The sequence below is a fragment of the Heterodontus francisci genome, chromosome 5 (genome assembly GCF_036365525.1).
Source record: "Heterodontus francisci isolate sHetFra1 chromosome 5, sHetFra1.hap1, whole genome shotgun sequence".
NCBI lineage: Eukaryota > Metazoa > Chordata > Chondrichthyes > Heterodontiformes > Heterodontidae > Heterodontus > Heterodontus francisci.
In genome coordinates, this window is record NC_090375.1 from 94,696,025 (window position 1) to 94,710,417 (window position 14,393).

Genomic DNA, 14,393 nt, shown 5'->3' on the forward strand with positions numbered 1-14,393 from the left:
ATCTCCTTGTGCAAGATTCCAAGCCCTTGCACAAAAAAGCAAGATCCTTAGCTATATACATAAAGACCCCCACACATAATAAATATAAGCCCCCCCCCATAAATAATAAGTCAAGTTAGTGTGCATTTCCTTTCTGCCCCAGGTGTTTACTCCCATTGTCATCAGATTATGGCATTCAGATGCTAGAATATCATGACACAGCAACTAAGTGTGACAAACGAAGTGTCTGCCAGGTGCAAGATTTTTACTATATTACACAGGTATAATTGCTAGCAGATCTATTATTCATGGTGAGTTGGAGGATGCACTATTTTGTAAGGAAATGTTATGCCATGCAACACAAGATGCATCATTACCAGTTGACAGTACTGAATGAGTGAAATTGCATTTTTATTCTGAGATTCTTATTTATGTTTTGGAGTTTGGTTGAATTCCCAGATGCTCTCCTTTTTTCTCTGCAAAATTTAATTAAGTAGCCTCCACTATCAATATATGCTCCTTTATTTATGTGCTAATTTTTGATTTGTCACATTCTTTGAAGTCTAGTATACAAAACAAGATGGTAGGTAAGATGTATGGAATGGAGCCAAATTTGAAAAGGTTTATTCAGGTAAAGTTTATGATGAGTTTTACTTCAAATTTTGTAGAAAACAGTCACTAATTACCTCATTTGTACTTAATTGGTAGTTAGAAAATGGAAACATTCTAATTGCTGACACCTGTGAGAGAGAAAAATATAGATAGAGAGGGGCAGACAGGCAGTGTCTTCCGCAACCTAATTAGATTTTAAAGGTATAAAAAGTAAGTTGTTTTTCAAATCAAATGAAACCTCTTTCAGGAAAAATACAGTAGGGGAATGTAGGTGATGAAGACAAATGGTTTGAAGGTAACTGGGCCACTGGTGCCTCACTACCCCTTGGAGGGAGCATCTGGGAATGATGGGATGTTAACAAAACCCAGGTGATAATTCGACCTTTCAAAATTCACCTAATATTTTAATTTGGAATAAAAACTCAAATTTAGATGAGGAAAGACATTGTTTGCATCCCTGTGCCCTACAGCTGTTAATAATTAAAATGTTTACATTTTCTAACTGCCAACACAGATGGTAAAGAATTTTTATTTTGAAATTTAACTTTAAAAAAAATAAGTGCAAATTTTGATGAAAGGCACCCCCTCAGCTTAACGTACTTTAAGAAATGTTTGGAATATAAAATAAGAGCTACCATACGGTGCATTAGTTGTTTCTTTTTCTCCGACCTCAGTTTTGCACATGCAGTTTAACAAGAAAGATAACTCTGTTTAAACTTTGCTTGATTAATTCTTTTGAAATTTATCCTCCGGCTTGCTTCAAATAATTTTGAAAAGCAGCTTATCAGAAATTGCTGGAAGCTAGAGAGAAATCTCAGTTCAGTTGATTGAACAGTATTCATGCAACCTGGAAATTGGGTGTACGGCACATGTCCAGACTCCACGATCCAAATTCACCTAATAGTGTCAGCCATGGTCAAATATTTCAAATCTAAGTCCAACCCTTTTGGAATGGCTGAGACCACCAAGAAAAACCTTCAATGGAGGTATTAAAAGGCATAAAAAAACAATAGAGTGGATAAATGTAACAATGTTGTTGTGCAATATGTAATTTTAATTTTTTAAACACATATATTGGACATTAGAAATTGCAGTTATTGAGAAAACCAAATGATGGATGAAAGCTATTCAGAAATAATTTTCTCTGAAATGGTCTAGAAATTAGAATACACCCAAAAACTAGGTGCAGACCTCAGTCGCTGAGCTTGAGTGGATAGGCTGAAGGCATACATAATTTTGGGCCTCTGCCTTCATTATCTTTAAAGCTGGCCCCAGGTCACTTGCTGAAGTAGAGGACTTGAAAATCAGGCTACTGCAACCCTCACACAAGTTGTTAAAGGAGAATGACTTGGAGCAGTGGGCTGGTTGAGGGGGGGTAACTATTGAGAGGGAGGGTAACAGTGGCCAGGAATGTTAGGGGGGTGGGATGCAATTAGGATGGGTGGTGGTGTGGTGATTACATACGAACATACGAATTAGGAGCAGGACTAGGCCATGCGACCCCTTGAGCCTGCTACACCATTCAATAAGTACATGGCTGAAATGATTACTCCACATATCCACCTACCCCCGATAAGCTTCCACCCCCTTGCTCATCAAGAATCTATCTACCTCTGCCTTAAAAATAATCGAAGACTCTACTTCCACTACCTTTTGAGGAAGAGAATTCCGAAGACTCACGACCCTCAGAGAAAAAATTTCTCCTCATCTCTGTCTTCAATGGGCGACCCCTTATTTTTAAACAGTGACCCCTAGTTTGAAATTCTCCCACAAGGGGAAACATCCTTTCCATATCCACCCTGTCAAGACCCCTCAGGATATTATATGTTTCAATCAAGTCGCCTCTTACTCTTCTAAATTCCAGCGGATACAAGCCTAGCCTAGCCAATCTTACCTCGTAAGACAGCCCGCCCATTCCAGATATTAGTCTGGTAAACCTTCTCTGTACTGCCTGCAACGCATTTACATCCTTCCTTAAATAAGAAGACCAGTACTGTCCACAGTACTCCAGATGTGGTCTCACCAATGCACTGTATAGCTAAAGCATAACCTCCCTACTTTTGTATTCAATTCCCCTCGGGATAAACAATAACATTCTATTAGCTTTCCTAATTATGTGCTGTACCTGCAAACTAACCTTTTGCGATTCATGCACTAGGACACCCTCTGCATCTCCGAGCTCTGCAATCTCTCACCACTTAGATAATATGCTTTTTTATTCTTCCTGCCAAAGTGGACAATTTCCCACTTTCCCACAATATTCTCCATTTGCCAGATCTTTGCCCACTCACTTAACCTATCTGTATCCCTTTGTAACCCCCTTATGTTCTCTTCACAAGTCACTTTCCTACCTATCTTTGTATTATCAGCAAATTTAGCAACCATACCTTCGGTTCCTTCATTTCAGCCATTTATATAAATTGTAAAAAGTTGAGGCCTCAGCATAGATCGCTGTGGCACACTCCTTGTTATATCTTGCCAACCAGAAAATGACCCAGTTATGCCTACTCTCTGTTTCCTGTTAACTAGCCAATCTTCTATCCATGCCAATATGTTACCCCCTACACCATGAGCTTTTATTTTCTGCAATAACCTTTGATATGGCACCTTATCAAATGCCTTCTGGAAATTTAAGTACACTACATCCACTGGTTCCCCTTTATCCACAGCACATGTAATTCCTTCAAAGAACTCCAATAAGTTTGTTAAACATGATTTCCCTTTCACAAAACCATGTTGACTCTGCCTGATTACCTTGAATTTTTCTAAATGCCCTGCAATAACATCTTTAATAATAGTTTCTAACATTTTCCCTAAGACAGATGTTAAGCTAACTGGCCTGTAGTTTCCTGCTTTCTGTCTCTCTCCCTTTTTGAATAAAGGAGTTACATTCGCTATTTTCCAATCTAACGGAGCCTTCCCCGAATCTAGGGGATTTTGGAAAATTAAAACTAACGCATCAACTATCTCACTAGCCACTTCTTTGAACACCCTAGGATGAAGTCCATCAGGACCCGGGGATTTGTCAACCCGCAGCTCCAACAATTTGTTCAGTACCACTCCCCTGGTGATTGTAATTTTCTTGAGTTCCTCCCTCGCTTCCATTTCCTGACTTGCAGCTAATCCTGGGATGTTACATATATCCTCAATAGTGAAGATCGATGCAAAATATCTGTTCAGTTCATCTGCCATCTCCTTATTATCCATTGCTAATTCCCCAGACTCACTTTTTATACGACCAATGCTCACTATGTTAACTCTTTTTTTGAATATCTATAGAAAGTCTTACTATCTGTCTTTATATTACTAGCTATCTTTCTCCTGTGCTCTAATTTTACCTTCCTTATCAATCTTTTAGTCCTTTGTTGCTGTTTTTTATATTCTGTCCAATCTTCTGACTTGCCTCTCATCTTTGCACAATTATAAGCTTTTTCTTTAAGTTTGATACTATCTTTAACTGTTTTAGTTAACCATGGATGGCGGGTCCCACCCTTGGATTTTTTCTTTCTTGTTGAAATGTATCTATTCTGTGTATTCTGAAATATCCCCTTAAATGTCTGCCACTGCATCTCTATCGACCTATCCCTTAACCCGATTTGCCAGTTCAGTTTAGCTAGCTCTGCTTTCATGCCCTCATAATTGCCCTTATTTAAGTTTAAGCCACTCTTCTCTCCCTCAAACTGAATGTAAAATTCAATCATATTATGATCACTGATACCGAGGGGTGCCTTAACTATGAGGTCATTAATTATTGCTATCTCTGGTGATTGTAACCATCCTCCTTACACCCATTACAATCAGTGGTCCACATGGTGTTAAAGTGGAGTAGGGAAGAATGTTCCTGTTCTTTCATGCTCCACATTCAGGTAAGCATATTTTAAATACTTGCCGCCTTGGTTGCAACCTGCACCGCTTACGTTGGGCCGCATGTGGACCTGATTTTCTTGAATGCTGCCGGCTGTGTTGGCTCTGTTCAGGACAACCCAATATTGCAGAGGGTGCTACAAACAATGTTAATCCCTTTATTGGAATAGGCAGAGGGCCAATCGGTTGCTTCTTGTGTTGGCCCTGTATTTTTTTTTTGCCTACACCAATATGGCAGCCAGAGCACTTGCAGCTCATAATGAATGTGCTTTTCCGGCTTGCCATATTGAAGGCTTGGAGGCCATTTAATACTCAAAACGAGGCCACACAATCGAATTTCTAGGTCACTGTTTTGTCACCGAATGGTCAGATTGTACAGCAATAGAGTAAAAGATTTACATAATAAAAACAAGAAATGCTGGAAATACTCAGCAGGTCTGACAGCATCTGTGGAGAGAGAAGCAGAGTTAACGTTTTAGGTCAGTGATCCTTCATCAGAACTGGCAAATGTTCAAAATGTAATAGTTTTTAAGCAAATAAAGTGGGTGTGGGGCAAGAGATAACAAAAGGCAAGGTGCTGATAGTATGGAGGGGTCACCGAAAAAAACTGACCAGAAGGTCATGGAGCAAAGGCAAATGGTATGTTAATGGTGAGCTGAAAGACAAAGCGTTAGTGCAGAGAGGGTGTTAATTGACAGAAAAATGAACAGCCCTGGCCCAAAGCACAAACGTGAAAAAAAAACAGTGGGTAGGCAGATGGTAAAAAAATTAATGATGAAACAAAATAAACAAATAAAACAACTAAAAATCAAAAGGGGGGCCCGTCACGCTCTGAAATTATTTAACTCAAATGTTCAGTCCGGCAGGCTGTAGAGTGCTTAATCGGTAAATGAGATGCTGTTCCTCGAGCTTGCGTTGATGTTCACTGAACAATGCAGCAAGCCCAGGACAGATACGTGGGCATGAGAGCAGGGGGGGATGTTGAAATGGCAAGCAACCGGAAGCTCGGAGTCATGCTTTTGGACTGAGCGGAGGTGTTCCGCAACGCGGTCACCCAATCTGCGTTTGGTCTCCCCAATGTAGAGGAGACCACATTGTGAGCAGCGAATACAGTATACTACATTGAAAGAAAACGACAGAAATGTGGAGGTTGTTTAGGGAGCACTTGCTGCGACTGCTGGATAGGTTTGTCCTGATGAGACAGGGAAGGCATGGTAGGGTGAAGGAACCTTGGATGACAAGAGATGTGGAACAGCTAGTGAAGAGGAAGAAGGAAGCTTACTTAAGGTTGAGGAAGCAAGGATCAGACAGGGCTCTAGAGGGTTACAAGGTAGCCAGGAAGGAACTGAAGAATGGATTTAGGAGAGCTAGAAGGGGACATGAAAAAGTTTTGGCGGGTAGGATTAAGGAAAATCCCAAGGCGTTCTACACCTGTGTGAGGAACAAGAGGATGGCCAGAGTGAGGGTAGGGCCGATCAGGGATAGTGGAGGGAACTTGTGCCTGAGGTAGGGGAGGTCCTAAATGAATACTTTGCTTCAGTGTTCACTAGTGAGAGGGACCTGGTCGTTTGTGAGGACAGCGTGGAACAGGCTGATATGCTCGAACAGGTTGAGGTTAAGAGGGAGGATGTGCTGAAAATTTTGAATGATATGAGGACAGATAAGTCCCCGGGGCCAGACGGGATATACCCAAGGATATTACGGGAAACGAGGGAAGAGATTGCTGCGCCTTTGGCGATGATCTTTGCGTCTTCACTGTCCACTGGAGTAGTACCGGATGATTGGAGGGTGGCAAATGTTGTTCCCTTGTTCAAGAAAGGGAATAGGGATAACCCTGGGAATTATAGACCAGTCAGTCTTACGTCGGTAGTGGGCAAATTATTGGAGAGGATTCTGAGAGACAGGATTTATGATTATTTGGAAAAGCATGGTTTGATTAGAGACAGTCAGCATGGCTTTGTGAGGGGCAGGCCATGCCTCACAAGCCTTATTGAATTCTTTAAAGATGTGACAAAACACATTGATGAAGGAAGATCAGTGGATGTGGTGTATATGGATTTTAGCAAGGCGTTTGATAAGGTTCCCTATGCTAGGCTCATTCAGAAAGTAAAGAGGCATGGGATTCAGGGAAAGTTGGCTGTCTGGATACAAAATTGGCTGGCCCATAGAAGTCAGAGGGTGGCAGTAGATGGGAAGTATTCAGCATGGAGCTCGGTGACCAGTGGTGTTCCACAAGGATCTGTTCTGGGACCTCTGCTCTTTGTGATTTTTATAAATGACTTGGATGAGGAAGTGGAAGGCTGGGTTAGCAAGTTTGCCAATGACACGAAGGTTGCTGGAGTTGTGGATAGTGTGGAAGGCTGTTGTAGGTTGCAACGGGACATTGACAGGATGCAGAGCTGGGCTGAGAAGTGGCAGATGGAGTTCAACCTGGAAAAGTATGAAGTGATTCATTTTGGAAGGTCGAATTTGAATGCAGAATACAGGCTTAAAGACAGGATTCTTGGTAGTGTGGAGGAACAGAGGGATCTTGGGGTCCATGTCCATAGATCGCTCAAAGTTGCCACCCAAGTTGATAGGGTTGTTAAGAAGGCGTATGGTGTGTTGGCTTTCATTAACAGGGGAATTGAGTTTAAGAGCCGCGAGGTTATGCTGCAGCTCTATAAGGCCCTGGTTTGACCACACTTGGAATATTGTGTTCAGTTCTGGTTGCCTCATTGTAGGGAGGATGTGGAAGCTTTAGAGAGGGTGCAGAGGAGATTTACCAGGATGCTGCCTGGACTGGAGGGCATGTCCTACGAAGAAAGATTGAGGGAGCTAGGGCTTTTCTCATTGGAGCGAAGAAGGATGGGAGGTGACTTGATAGAGGGGTACAAGATGATGAGAGGCATAGATAGAGTGGATAGTCAGAGACTTTTTCCCAGGGTGGAAAGGGCTATCACCAGGGGGCATAATTTTAAGGTGATTGGAGGAAGGTTTCGGGGAGATGTCAGAGGTAGGTTCTTTACACAGAGACTGGTGGGTGCGTGGAATGCGCTGCCAGCGGTGGTAGTAGAAGCAGATACATTAGGGGCATTCAAGCGACTCTTGGATAGGTACATGGATGATAGTAGAATGAAGGGTCGGTAGTTAGTTTGATCTTAGAGTAGGTTAAAGGTTCGGCACAACATCGTGGGCCGAAGGGCCTGTACTGTGCTGTACTGTTCTATATTCTAAGTACAAGTAAATTGCTGCTTCACCTGAAAGGTTTATGTAGGTGGTTTCTATTTTAAATGTAGCGCAGCAATTAATAACGGTAAGTTTGACATGAAAGTATAACAACAAAAGGTGATGAGAAGAACAGAGGTTTTATAGTCCGGAAGAACACACAAATGTAAGTTTTTTTTTAACAAAATGAGATAGGTAGGTAAACACCAGTAAAAATTGCTGAACTTTAGATTGAGTTTACTACACTATTGTATTGGACTTGCATCACGATCAAGCTAAAATATTTAAAATAGGATAGAATATAGTGGAACAAATAGAGGCAAAGCAAAACAGAAGTATTTTGTTTATTACTGTGATATTGATATCTGTTAAATATAGACCTGAAACCTCAGTAACATTACTAAAATAAAGCCCTCCTCATCTTAATTCACTCAATTCATGCAATCTGATTCAATATTTGGAGCCCTAAATTTCCACATGACTACTTTTTACTGTTCTCAATTCAAATTATTAAATACTTCAGTTTTTATTGGTGCAAAGAAGGAGTTGTAACAATCTGGAATAAGATGTTTTAGAGGCTATGTTACAGCATTCAAATTTGAGTTGATTCTTCTTTAGGGTCTTCACGTTGTCTAGTAAGTTGAAAACCTAGTGCAGTGCTTAGTTTTATATTTTGTAGTTTGAGCCAAGAAAGAATCTTCCTGTTAAGCTTGTCCAGACGTAAGCTGAGGAAATTCCATTCATTCCATCATGACGGGTTGGATGAGAGAGCCTACCAATGATTCAAGCAATAGTTCTTCTGGAAGATTGAACGGACTGATTATCTCTTATTTGGTACATCACGTTCCCTGTTTGTGCAATTTTCTCTGGATGACTAGAAGAAAGAGAACTATATACCCAGCTAATGTCTAAATTATGTTATACATGTACAAACAGCTTTCTATCCCTGTTCCTTTCACCTAGAATATATATTTGAAGATTGTTATCTTTCACCTGTTTCACAATAAACCAGTTGTTTTTTTTATCTGTATAACAGACAAGAGTGAGCAAGAGAAAGAATGTAGTATCTATCAACATAAATGCAGTAGCATGATGGTCTGAGTGTAACTTGCAGTAATTATATACAATTGCTGGTAGAATTTTGTGAATGGTATTCTGATTAGCTGTGTACCATGCATACTGTGGTTAGATGCTTCCTCACCAGTCTTATGTTGAAAAAATGATAATTTGAATTTATATAGTGCTTTTAATGTATAAAATATCCCATGGCATTTTGCAGATGGGAAAGAGAAAACAAATAAATGGAGTGAGAGTTAGGAGGGGTGACCAAAGGAGTAGCCAGAAAGACTTTTAAGAGCAGAATGAGAGGTAGAGGGGTTTAGCCAGGAAGTTATAGAGAATAAGGCCAAAACAACTGAAGACCTTGTCATGAATGCTGAGACAAAAGGAGCAGGTTTTTCAAGATACCACAGTTGGAAAACCAAATGTTGTGGAAGAGGATTCAAGGATCTAGACTGAGGCTGGCTGGTTGACTCTTGTGACAATGCACTAGTTCGTTACCAAAGTGCCACATTAAGATCCTTTCCAGCACTGGCACAAACATCAAGCCCGCTCAGACACAAAAGAAACCTGCAGCTCAACAACCTTAATATCTTAAATTGCATACATTTCTGGGAAAAAAATCCTTTCGATTTTTGAGATTTTCTTCTGCTGCTTGCATCTTTTTGCGGTTTGTAATTTTTTTTCCATGGTTGTCATGTAGCATGGTTCTCTCAGTGTATTGTTCCACAGAAGCAGGCTGAGAACCATAACTCCCACAATGCATCTCTCGCACATAGCAGGAGCTGAACATTCCTCAACCAGTTCAAGGTTCCATTCTACCTAGTTGTCTATGACGGAGCTTGTTGTGAAGTTCCACAGTTGGGCCTTCTCCATTGCCATTATATCCTTTCTGGCTGAAGACATCAAAAATATAGTTCCACAGGAGCAAGGTAATAAGAATTCCCAAAAGGCATCTCTCTCTGAAATACCAATCATCTGCATTTCACTCTGAGTGAATCCTGTAAGGCTTGTCCAAGCATCATTGGCAGGCTTCACAAATCGGAGTTTCTGTAGCATGGGCATTGTTTGCTTCAGTCAGTTATGAAATTTGAATGCATGGTAGTGGTTCCTGAACAAGTTCTGCTCGGCATTTGACAGCAGACTGGTAAGGGATTAAAATTCTTTCTGTGCATTATAATACCTTTTAGAGGCGTTTTTGTTTACATAGAATTTACAGCACATAAAGTGGCCTGTGCTGGTATTTATGCTCCATACAGACCTCCGCCTGACACTGCTTCATCTAACCCTATCTACAGATCCTTCTCCTTTCTCCCCTGTGTAGGGTCCTTTTAAAGGCATCTTTGCTATTAACCTCAATTACTTTATATGGTAGCAAGTTCCACTTTGTAACCACACTCTGGATAAATAGGTTCTCCTGAATTCTTGATTGGATTTATTCGTGACTACCGTTTATTTATAAACTAATACAAGAGCAAAGTACTCCGGATGCTGGAAATCTGAAATACAAACAGAAAATGCTGGAAATACTCAGCAGGTCTTGCAGCATCTGTGGAGCGAGAAACAGAGTTGACGTTTCAGATTGGTGACCCTTTGTCAGAACCCAGTTCTGTTTTTATTTTATTTTTGTGAACCCTAGTTTTGGAATCCCCTTTTATCCTATCAAACACCTTCATAATTTTAAAGACCTCTATCAGGTCACTCCTCAGCCTTTTTTCTCGAGAAATAAGCTCCACCGTGTTCAGTCTTTCCTGATGGGGATAATTTCTCTGTTCTGGTGCCATCCTTGTAAATTTTTGTTGGGCCTTCTGCATTGCCATTCTATCCTTTCTGGCTGAAGACACAGAAATTAGCGGGTCTCTGACAGCTTGATTTAATGACCTTCAGACAGAGTTATTTTTAACAGAAGCAGTTCATTTTGACTCCTTCCCCTTCAAATACATTGGGTCCATCACATTGATATTAAACTGATGCTGCATACATGTTACCTGAACATTGTTTAACATTGGATCAAAATCCATATGTTTGCAAGCTTCCAGCAAAGCTATTATTTTGATCTTTAAAACTTACCTTTTGGCAAGACAAATCTTGCAGCTTGAAATTTAAAAAAAAAAACACTTTTTTTGCCAAATTTCTGTGATGAAGAGCAAATATAATGTTTGAAGAATCAATTTCATCGGAACCCCCCACCTCCTCCCCCCCGCCCCCCCCCCCCCCCCCCCCTCCCCCACAAAGGTTCTGCTGGGTAAGGCATATTACAAAGCTATAAGAAAAAGATTCCAGATTGGATTTCTGATGTCAGCGAACTCAGCAGACATCAGCTGTACCAATGGTGGGGATGCCACAATTGGTTGTAGCCCCTCTGGTCTTGGGAAAGGAAAATTGCAAAGGGTTCTATTTGTTTTCCATCACATCTGCTGGCAATGCACATGTGCAAACATTGGGTGAATGCAGCGTTCGGTTTGCCTGTGATGTGCTTCCAGGTAGAGTATTCATTCTTGAAGCTTACTCCTGATTAAATTGCAGTTGGGTGAGGTGCAGCAATGACTTGGCTCCCGTGGAACTGCACCTCAGCAAAGAGTTGGTGGAGGGGAAGTAAACAATTTAACCTAATAAATTAGAACAATAAAGAAGAATTTCAACCCTGAATCAGTGATTTTAAGTATTGTTCCAATAAAACAAATAGTTCGAAGATAGTTAATTACACTATATTGTAACTGCAGACATTGCTGCCTTGATGGTGAAAGATCAGGCTATTGAATTCTGCCTGATAGTAGGCTGGGGTACTTGGACTGAAGAGTGCAAGTGCTATAGGCTGGAATTTCCAGACTCCAGTGACTGCCAATTTTGGAATGTGCTGCTGACGTCAGTAGTTACTCTAGGGAATATTTTGCATTCCAGTTCCTGGCAATGGTCAGGTGGCTTACAGCAAACAGAGGAAAAAAAAAATCCCATTTCCAGTTTTTGTTTTAAATAGCAGCCAAGTGGAGACAGCTGTATTGTTATTTATTAAGAGTAAATATATGTTAATGTTGATTATTTTTATGGCTGTTGTCACATTTTTTAAAACTACATTCATAGATCACATATTTATTTGTTGTGGTATATATGGGTTAAAAGTTAGAATAGCTTACTGTTTGTTCTTTAGAGCATGCTTTATTGTACCGAAGCCAAAAGACAACTTCAACTCGTCAATGAGACTGTTTTGTGGAGCTTAAACTTCCAGTAAAGGAGGGTTGAATGGGTTGAATCCCATTTTTAAAAAAAAATCCGTAGAACATTTTTTTTTATTGATGTCAATCTTTTAACTGAGTTTTTTTAAAACCTTTTTACATAAGAATTAAGTACTATTTGATAAATACATTTAAATAATTTAACTAACTACAGATGTGACTATTACCATGCTAAATTTAAATATAGTAATTTCAGTCTATTCATTGTTTTAATCAGACTTTAGTTCTCCAAGAACCTGCAAATTATGTGGCACAATCATAACCTTTACTTTAAAAAAAGCAATCTTGGTGTTGGTAATGTCTAAGAGATGCTGAGCTGTTTCTACAATAACCAAAGCCTGGATTTTAAACTAGTTTGTTTTCAATGTACCATAATCACAATCTTATAATACCATTTGAGTGACCAAAATCAATTCTGCAAGTTTGAAGTTGTGGTTAACAACAACAGCTTATATTTATATAGTGCATTTAACGTAGTAAAATGTCCCAAAGCACTTAACAAGATCGATACCAATAAAAAAGATTTGGCCACTTTTTTTAACACAACTATAGAAGGAGAAATCAGGAAAGATGACCAAAAGTTTGATCAAAGAGGCAGGTTTTTGGGAGCATCTTGAAAGAGGAGAGAGAGAGATAGTGAAGCAGAGAGCTTTAGGGAGGGAATTCCAGAGCTTATGACCAAGGCAGCTGAAAGTATGACTGCTAATGGTGGCGTTATTAAACTTGGGGATGGGCAAGAGTGCAAAGCTCTTGGAGGGTTGTAGGGCTGAAGGAGGCTGCACAGATTTGGAGGGACAGGGCCAGAAACAGGGAATGATTTGAAAACAAAAATGAGGATTTTAAAATTGTGGTATTCTCAGTCAGAAGATCAGCAAGTAAGCCAGAAGTGTAGAGTTGATGATCCATCTCTGCCTCCTCCTCGGGTCCCCAGCATCACAGATGCCAGTCTTCAGCCAATCCAATTCACGCCAAGTGATATCAAATAGCAGCTGAAGGCTCTGGATACTGCAAAGGCTATGGGCCCTGACAACATTCCAGCAATAGTACTGAAGACGTGCTCCAGAACTAGCCACGCCCTGAGCAAAGCTGTTCCAGTACAGCTGCAACACTGGCATCTACCCGGCAATGAGAAAAATTGCCCATGTATGTCCTGTGCACAAAAAGCAGGACAAATCCAACCCGTCCAATTACCGCCCCATCAGTCTACTCTCTATCATCAGTAAAGTGATGGAAGGTGTCATCAACAGTGCTATCAAGAGGCACTTGCTTAGCAATAACCTGTTCAGTGACGCTCAGTTTGGGCTCCGCCAGGGCCACTCAGCTCCTGACCTCATTACAGCCTTGGTTCAAACATGGATCAAAGAGCTGAACTCAAGCGGTGAGGTGAGAGTGACTGCCCTTGACATCAAGGCAGTATTTGACCGAGTATGGCATCAGGGAGTCCTATCAAAATTGGAGTCAATGGGAATCAGGGGAAAACTCTCTGCTGCTTGGAGTCGTACCTAGCACAAAGGAAGATGGTTGTGGTTGTTGGAGGTCAATCATCTCAGTCCCAGGACATCATAGCAGGAGTTCCTCAGGATAGTGTCCTAGGCCTAACCATCTTCAGCTGCCTCATCAATGACCTTCACTTCATCATAAGATCAGAAGTGTGGATGTTCACTGATGATTGCACCATGTTCAGCACCATTCGCGACTCCTCTGATACTGAAGCAGCCCGTGTCCATATGCAGCAAGATCTAGACAACATCCAGGCTTGGGCTGATAAGTGGCAAGTAACATATGCGCCACACAAGTGCCAGGCAATGACTATCTCCAACAAGAGAGAATCTAACCAACTCCCCTTGATGTTCAATGGCATTACTATGGCTGAATCCCCCACTATCAACATCCTGGGGGTCACCATTGACCAGAAACTGAACTGGACCAGCCACATAAATATTGTGGTTACAACAGCAGGTCAGAGGCTGGGAATTCTGCGACGAATAACTCACCACCTGTCTCCCCAGTGACTGTCCAACATCTACAAGGCACAAGTCAGGAGTGTGATGGAATACTCTCCACTTGCCTGGATGGGTGCAGGTCCAACAACACTCAGGAATCTCGACACCATCCAAGACAAAGCAGCCCGCTTAATTGGCATGCCATCCACAAAGGCTCCTTCGCCAGCACCTTCCAAGCCTGTGACCTCAGCCACATAGTGACAAGGGCAGCAGATGCATGGGAACACCAATATCACTGTTCCTTCACTGTCGCTGGGTCAAGATCCTGGAATTCCCTTCCTAACAGCACTGTGGGTCTACCTACACCCCAGGATTGCAGTGTTTCAAGAAGGCAGCTCACCACCACCTTCTCAAGGGTGGGGTGGGCAATAAATGTTGACCGAGCTATCAACGCCCACATCTCCTGAACAAATTTTTTAAAAAGGGGTGATGGGTG

General features: G+C 41.2%; 1 protein-coding gene across 3 annotated transcripts in view; it reads left to right on the forward strand.

Annotated features, from left to right (window-relative positions):
• Positions 1-14,393, forward strand: part of spidr (scaffold protein involved in DNA repair) — a 328,957-nt gene that overhangs the window by 128,922 nt on the left and 185,642 nt on the right. The gene's annotated exons all lie outside the window — the stretch shown is intronic.